Source organism: Lithobates pipiens, unplaced genomic scaffold (assembly GCF_037356315.1).
Source record: "Lithobates pipiens isolate NorthernLeopardFrog02 unplaced genomic scaffold, aLitPip1_a1.2 Scaffold_8, whole genome shotgun sequence".
Taxonomy (NCBI): Eukaryota; Metazoa; Chordata; class Amphibia; order Anura; family Ranidae; genus Lithobates; species Lithobates pipiens.
In genome coordinates this window covers 19,178,823-19,188,037 of record NW_027507903.1, presented here as the reverse complement: position 1 = coordinate 19,188,037, position 9,215 = coordinate 19,178,823, and positions in this window count along the sequence as shown.

The following is a 9,215-nucleotide window of genomic DNA, read 5'->3' as shown; positions in this document are numbered from 1 at the left end:
ATAAAAATCGCTGATCGCCGCCATTACTAGTAAAAAAAAATAATAAAAAATTATTAATAAAAATGCTATAAAACTATCCCTATTTTGTAAACACTATAACTTTTGCGCAAACCAATCAATAATCGCTTATTGCGATTTTTTTTACCAAAAATATGTAGAAGAATACGTATCGGCCTAAACTGAGGGAAAAAAATTTTTTTTATATATTTTTGGGGGATATTTATTATAACAAAAAGTAAAAAATAATGCGTTTTTTTCAAAATTGTCGCTCTATTTTTGGTTATAGCGCAAAAAATAAAAACCGCAGGGGTGATCAAATACCACCAAAAGAAAGCTCTATTTGTGGGAAAAAAAGGACGTCAATTTTGTTTGGGAGCCACGTCGCACGACCGCGCAATTGTCAGTTAAAACGACGCAGTGCCGAATCGCAAAAAGGGGTCTGGTCTTTGACCAGCAAATTGGTCCGGTCTGCAAGTGGTTAAATACCGCAGTTTGTCGCCATGCCACAAGGGTGCGCCATTTTAAAGCATGACATGTTAGGAAATCAATTTACTCGGCGCAAACATCATCTTTCACATTATACAAAAAAAATTGGGGTACCTGTTGTTTTGCTTTTTTTTATTCATTAAAGTGCTTTTTTCCCCCAAAAAATTGCGTTTGAAAGACAGTTGAGCAAATACAGTGTGACATAAAATATTGCAACGATCGCCATTTTATTCTCTAGGCTCTCTGCTAAAAATATATATAATGTTTGGGGGTTCTGAGTACATTTCTAACCAAAAATACTAATTTAAACTTGTAAACAAAAAGTTCAAGAAAGGGCCTGGTCAGCAAGTGGTTAAAGTGGAGCACCGCTGTCTGAGTGCACCTGTTGTATGAGTGTATATATTTTAGGCTTTTTAATAAAGGGATTTTGTATTCTATTCCTTCTTTTTTTAAGCGGAGGAGTAAGTGAAGAGAGCCCAGGACAGTGAGTGTGGTGAAGCCCTGAGAATGGACCCCTTAAATGGGAAGTTGCATTTGACCTATTGCTTACACTAACAGGTCCACAAGTTCAGGTGAGAGCACACAATGAATGGTGGTGGTGGGACTCACTTGGACTAGCCCACACACGATCGGATTGTCCAAATTTGAAAAAAAAAATTAATATTGTTTAATTTCTGCTTTAAATTATATTGAATTAATAAAAAAAAAAACATATCTCTTCATATTTTTTTTCTGCTATATATCTTTGGTAAAAAAAAAATCCCAATAAGAGTATATTGATTGGTTTGAGTGAAAGTTAGAGCATCTACAAATGATGGTGTATATATATATATATATATATATATATATATATTGGAATTTTTAGTTTTAATACTACTAATGGCGGTGATCGGTAAATTATAATGGGACTGTAATAGTGTGGTTGAAATCTGACACTAACTGACACTGGGGGGGGGGGGGGGGGGGGGCTGACTAACTGCCACTGACATCACCAGTGACATTAGTACAATGATCAGTGCTAATACTATACACTGTCACTGTATTAATGACCAGTGGTGTATTTTGGTTTTCTGCTTCCCTAGGCAAGGCTAAAATCGGCCACCCCCCCATCTAAATTTGTCCCACCCCAGCTGCTATAAAATTGCGTATGACTGTGCAACGGCGACAAACAACGTAAATTTTACTTGCTTGCTTTAAAAGCCTACAACTTTAGATCTACAGAAGAGGTCTGGTGTTAGAATGCCCATGATGTGGCGTTCGAGGTGATACCTCACATGTGTGGGACGATCGCTATTTGTGTGCGTGCGGGACATCATTATTAATTAATTTATTCTTTTTACACTGTTGCTTTCCTTTTGACAGCAAGGCCCCAAATCCCTCCTCTGCCCTTACAAGCAATAAAAACACCAAGATCTGGGCTCTTGAATCCTTTCGATTTTTTAAAAATGGTGCAGATTTCCAAGTAAACTGGAAGTAATATCATGTCATCGCTTCCGGTTTATTGTTACGAACAGCCGATCAAAGCCAAGCTTGCCTTTGCTTGGCTGTCCCGCCAGCCAGTTGGATGGGAGAGCCCGGGAATAATGTGAAAGGCAGTGGGAGGAGGGGGACGTCCCCTCCCGCTGCTTGTAATAGCAATGGGGCGGCTAGTAAGCCACTCTGATTGCTATAACAAGAGAGCCGACCGGCGGCTCAAAAAACTGTACCGGGGTGATGCGTCAAGCTGCAGGCATCATCACGGTAAAGGTGTCGCCCCCCCCCCCCTCAAAAAATGCCGCCCAAGGCAAACGCCTTGTTTCCCTCGTATGCCCCTGTTAATGACACTGACTGGGAAGGGGTTAACATTTAGGGGTGATCAAGGGGTTAAATGTGTGCTTAACAATGTGTAATGTGAGTAATGTGTGCTTATTTTTACTAAAGATTTTTGTTTCTTATCTCTGCGTTGCCGACATAAGAAACAGAGAGATCTTTCCCTCTGTAAAGAGCCCTGTGTTGATTGCCAACACAGAGCTCTGGGCTGTGATGGGACACAGCAGATTAGCAGGTCCCAGCCATAAATCATTGGCTTGGACCTGCTAACAGAATCCCGCTGTGTACAATCACAGCAGGTGTCGGTGATGGAGGGGCACATGCGTGCACCTTAAATCTAGAAACAGGTATGGGCTACACATCCGCAGTACACTGCGGGCGGTTCTGTAAGTCTAGGTTCACATCCATGCAGTTGAGGTTGATGCATTTTAAAGGCACTTTTGTGTTTTTTAATGCGTTTTTGCATGCAGTTTTCGTGCATTTTGTGTTTTCTTTAAACACACTGTATATAGCTAGTTGCTAAGGGGCAGGCGTCCGCCGCATCCTTAACAACCAATAAGTCATCAGCTGTCAGCGGGGTTCCACTTCAGCCCTAGAAGATTTCAGCCCTTTCCTGACCAAAGCATTTTTTGCAATTTGGCACTGCGCTACTTTTGCTAGCAATTACACAGACATGCAACGCTGTACCCAAACATTCATTTATCCCACAAATAGAGCTTCATTTTAATGGTATTTGATCACCTCTATGGTTTTTATTTTTTTTCGCTATAAACAAAAAAAAAGACAGACAATTGTGGAAAAAATAAATAAAACATACCCAAAGAAAAAATGTAAAAAATATAATTTCTTTATCAATTTGGGCCAACATTTATTCTGCTACATATTTTTGGTAAAAAAAAAAAAAGTGTATATTGATTGGTTTTCATGTTTACAAACTATGTGGTATGGGTACTTTTATTTTTACTAGTAATGGGGGCGATCAGCAATTTTTAGTGGGACTGCGACATTGCGGCAGACAGATCTGACACTAAGTGACACTTTTTGGGGACCAGTGACACTAACACAGTAATCAGTGCTACAAAAATGAACTGTCACTGTATTAATGAACAGGAAAGGGGTTAACATCAGGGGCTACATCAAAGGGTTAAATGTGCTCCTAGGGAGTGCTTGCCAACTGTGCGGCGTTATGGTCAGATCAGACTAAAATTGAATTATTTGGCCTCAACACCAAACAATGTCTGTCGGAAATCCAATGGAGCTCACCATCCAATTAACACCGTTCCTACAGTAAAGCACGGAGGTGGTAATATCCTGTTATGGGGGTGTTTTTCTGCAGCAGGGACTGGAGCAATCGTCAGGATAGAAGGAAAAATGGATGGGGCAAAATACCATCAAATTCTTGAGGAAAATCTGCTGCACTCTGCCAGAAACTTGTCAATGGGAAGAAGACAACTTCCAACATTACAATGACCCAAAGCACACAACAAAAATGAGCACACAGTGGTTGAAGGAGAAAAAGGCTCTGCATGGCCTGGTCAGAGCTCAGACTTAAATCCCATTGAAAATCAGTGGAATGACTTGAAGACTGCAGTCCACAAACGATCACCATCAAATTTAATTGAACTTGAGCATTTCTGTAAAGAAGAGAGGGCAAACATTGCAAAGTGTAAATGTGCAAAGTTAGTGGAGACAAATCCCAACAGACTAAAGGCTGGAACTAAAGCAAAAGGTGGTCCAACAAAACACTGACACAAAGGGGTGATCCTTTTTCCAACTCAGTAATTCTGTTTTTGAATTTTGGTAATTTTTTTTCTTATATGTTGGTGTTAGATCTTTTACTTGTATGTTATAAGTAGTGTAGCTAAACATCCCACACTCTGCTTGAGTGCCTTCATCATATACTTGTTTGGTTGCTGAACATGGACTGTTTATTCAAAAACACAGGTAATACTCTGAACAATTCTTCCCTTTTGCATTCCGGGCTGGGTAGACTGTCCGATTAGCAGTGAGAGCTGTTAGAGGAATTCGCACCCACCAATCTCACAGCTAATCTACATACACATCCTATAATAGGACACAATAGAACATTGGAATACAGCCATACCCCAAAGGACCCAGCAAAGAGTAAACAACAAAATTAGACAATATACAATAAATATGAATATATATATATATATATATATATATATATATATATATATATACATACACATATACACACATATACACACACACAACATTCTAGTGTGGCTGTACACAGGGCCGTCTTTAATTTTGATTGGGCCCTGGGCAAACATTTTCTTGGGCCCGCCCCCCCCTCCATTCTGAGACATACAAAAAATAGCAGGTAGACTCAAAATCAGTTTACTGCAGCAGATCACGCAGTGATTGCAATTGTTTGCCAGAGGTTACAGCCTATCCTTACTGCTCGCTGGCTGGTTGCTAGAGGTTACAACACATAATTTCTGCTTGCCGATTGGTTGCTAAAGGTTAATGCACATCATTACCACTTACTGATTGGCTGCTAGAGATTAAAGCAGATCACTACTGTTCGCTGATTGGTTGCTACAGGTTAATGCACATCATTACCTCTCACTGAGCAGTGGAGCAATCCTAAATAATTGAGCAAGTAAAGGGGCACATTAATACACATACTACAGGAGAGTGTCAGAGAGTGCAGACATACTACAGGAGAGGTTCAGAGACTGCAGACATACTACAGGAGACAATCAGAGACTGCAGACATACTGCAGGAGACAATTAGAGACTACGGACATGCTACAGGTGATGGTCAGAGAACTTTTAGCAACGCACAGCTTGACAGTTGAATAACACAGCTCAGGGTTTAAGCAGTCAGGCATTTTATGGGTGCAAGGACATACCTGGGCAGCCAAACTCACTACATACATTTAGAGGTATGTGGGCGGGGCTTCCATTCTCTGATCTCACTACAACAGCCGGGAGCTCCACTGATGCTTTGTAGGGGGCCCGTTACCCGTGAATTGGGGCCCCAATGAAGGTTTTGCAGAGTGCACAGAGGACACGGGAGGCTGTATTCCCGCGCTAGCCAGCTGAGGGGGCGGGGCCGGGAACTCCACAGACGCACTGACCCCGCCCCCATGCAGCCTGTATGCTCGGAACAGAGCGACTGTAGTGAGAGCCAGTGATTGGAGTGGGAGCGTCAGTGGAGCTCCCAGCCCCGCCCCCTCTATACTGGCTGGGGAATACAGAGGTCCGGGGGCGGGGCCGGGAGCTCCACTGACGCTCCCACTCCGATCACTGGCTCTCACTACAGCCGCTCTGTTCCGAGCATACAGGCTGCACGGGGCGGGGTCAGAGTGTCAGTGGAGCTCCGGGCCCCGCCCCCTCTCTGCTGGCTAACACGGGAATACAGCCTCCCGTCCCGTGTCCTCTGCGCACTCTGCAAAACTTTTATTGGGGCCCCAATTGGCGGGTAGCAGTGCGGGCTCCCCTACAAACATTGGGCCCAGGGCAAGTGCCCCGTTTGCCCTGCGCTAAAGATGGCCCTGGCTGTACAGTAAGTCTGATTAGTACCGATCAGACTGGATTTCTCGGTCACCCTGTGCACCTATTAGAGAGGCAGGGTGACTTAGACATAGGAGGTGCATGGGGAGCTGAAACAAGGTTTTCCCAACCACCCCAAGGGATTTTGGGATCCATTGCCACCCCGGCCAAAGTGACTCCGTCACAGCTCTCCCCTTTCAGCAGCAAACTAACACAGGAGGAGACCCCAGACAGGTTGACTCCGAAGTTTGTAGTTCCAGTCCCCACACTGTCCCCCAAATAAATTGTCCCAAACAGAGCATTACCCACCCAGCCAACCTCTGCCTCTCTCTGAGAACATATCCGCCGCTGGGGAGAGGCCTGGGCTGGCCCATCTCCCTGGAGTCCTTTCAGCCGCTGGAGAGAAGACAGGGTGGCTGGGCTCCCACCGTCATGCTGTTGGGGATCTGGACCGACTGCCCAGGCTCCCTGGAACTCAGAGAACACAGAGGTCGGTAGCATTCTGCCCTGTTGCCAGCACTTCAACTGGGGACTCCACATCATCTGCTTCGGTTAACTGTTGGGGCAGGAAGCTGGATTCCTCTACTCCCAAACTGTGTAGCTACCATTGGGGAGGTGAGCCGGCTGCTTCCTCTTCCGTTCCCTTATCTGGCTGCTGGGACGACGTGTCTCTGGTACTGTCTCCCAGGTGCATGGATCTTTGCTGGGGAGGAAAGACTGCTTCCTCCACCCTGGCCGACTGTTGGGGAGGGACGATGAACACCTCCTTTACCTACTCCCCCTATATCCTGATCTGCTGCTGGAAAGTGACCGCCACCTTCTCAGCCTGAGCCTCCGGAACTGCCACATATGTGGGGCAGAGGTCTTGGACTCTATGTCTGGTGGCCAGTGCTTCAGCTGGGAAAGTTCCTTGTAACTCCACAGATGCTGATGTTGGAGCTGAGCAGAGCTCCGTGATGTTCTGCCCTGATGTTAGCTCTTTTGCTGGAGGCTCACTCGGTTGTTCTTTCTCAGCAGAAAAGTCAATTAAATAACAAAAGTCTCTGGAAATGGATCTGGAATTGCTGAAAATCCAGGGCACGGGTTGGCTGCACTTGGGCCCAGTGCCAACACTTTGGCAGGTGACTCAATCTATAACATCCTCTGATGAGCGGTCAATTAAATCCAAACATTCTGTGGTCTGTGGCTGGAGAGATGAGCCGACTGCTCCATCTCCCATACCCTCATCCAGCTGCTGAACAGACGCATTCCTCCATCCAAGATCATCCCATGCAGAAACAGGATCATCAAGGTCAGCCAGCACTTGCTGCATCCACCATAAGACCTCCGCTTCCATAGCTGCGGGGGAAGGTTGGCAAAGCACACTGTTACTCTGCCATATTGCAGACTACCCGAGTACCTGTCACAGCCCATCTGAGTACCTGTCACAGTCTATCTGAGTAACTGTCACAGTTCATCTGAGTACCTGAGTACCTGTCACAGTCCATCTGAGTACCTGTCACAGTCCATCTGAGTACCCAAGTACCTGACACCAGCCCGTCGGAGTACCCGAGTACCTGTCACCAGCCCGTCGGAGTAACGGAGTACCTGTCACCAGCCTGTCGGAGTACCTGTCACCAGCCCGTCGGAGTAACCGAGTACCTGTCACCAGCCCGTCGGAGTAACCGAGTACCTGTCACCAGCCCGTTGGAGTAACCGAGTACCTTTCACCAGCCCCGTCAGAGTACCCGAGTACCTATTTGCAGTCCATGCCTCATAGAATACACGTTGAGGTGTTTGCTTTCCAAAATGGGGTCATTTTGGGGGTAATTCCATTGTCCTGGTGCTCCAGGACCTTCAAAAGTGTGATAGGTAGGAACGAAATGAGATGTGTCATTTATGCTCCTAGAACACCTGAAGGTACTACTTCCATGTTGGAACTCTGTATATGGCCAGGCTGTGTAAAAGTCTCACACATGTGGTATCGCAATACTCAGGAGGAGTAGCAGAATGTGATTTGGGGTGTAATTTTTGCTATATACATGCTATGTGTTAGAAATATCTTATAAATGGACAACTTTGTATAAAAAAAAAAAAAAGATTTTCATTTTCTTTCCATGTTTTCTGAAGACTTGTGTAAAAAAATTAACCATTCAAAAGAATCATAATGCTTCATAGAATATACTTTGGGGTGTTCGTTTTCCAAAATGGGGTCATTTTGTTGGTAATTCCATTGTCCTGGTGCTCCAGGGCCTTCACAAACTCAGCCCATGATAATAGGTCTGACCACTTGTTGTGATGGTCAGAAATATAGCAACGTAGGAATTGCTCCAAGGACTGATTGCTCGTTCTGTGGCCCCATTAGACTGCGGGTAATACGCAGAGGAGGAAGCAAGCTGAATTCCCAACTGTGCACAAAAGGCTCGCCAGAACCGGGAGACAAACCGACTACACCTGTCCGAGACAATCACCTGGGGTAGCCCATGTAAGCCAAATATCTCCCATGCAAAAATGGAAGCCAGTTCCTTAGAAGTGGGCAGCTTCTTAAGTGGAATACAATGACACAACTTTGAGAACTGGTCAACCACCATGAGGATAACAGTGTTGCCTTGGAGTTGGGTAACTCCACAATGAAATCCATAGACAGGGGGGTCCAGGGCCTCTCTCTCTCCATTGGGTATGGGTTGTAGAAGGTGTCGTGGAGCACTCTGAGCACACACGGAACAGGCAGCTAAGAAGGCAGTTACATCAGCCCATAGACTAGGCCACCAGAATTGTTGGGAAATGGCGCAAACAAGTTGATTCTTCTCAAGGTGGCCAGCTGCCTTGAGAGAATGGCAAGTCTGGAGCACTGCAGTAAGGAGACTCCCTGGGACAAAGCAGCGGTCACCAGGTTTCTCGGGAGGAGCATGGACCTGAGCAGCAAGAATTTTGTCACCCAAAGGAGAAGTAAGACTGGTGCGAACCGTAGCCAGGATACGATCATGAGGAATCACAGGAACCGGAACTGACTCCAACTTGGAAGTGGAGGAAAATTGTCGTGACAAAGCATCAGCCCTTACATTCTTAGTACTGGGTAAGAATGAGACAATGTAATTAAAACTCGACAAGAAAAGAGCCCATTGCGCCCTCCTGGGAGAGAGGCGCTTAGCCTCAGACAAGAATGAGATTCTTATGGTCAGTAAGAATGAGAACTGGCACAGTGGTACCTTCAAGGAGATGTCTCCATTCTTTCAGGGCTAAAATTATCACCAACAGCTCTCTGTCACCAATCTCGTAATTGCACTCTGCAGGTGACAATTTCTTGGAAAAGTAGCCACACGGATGCATAGCGCTCTCAGAGTTAATCTCAGAAGCATCAACTTCTAGGATAAAAGGCAACGTAGGATCAGGATGTGCAAACACAGGAGCAGAAA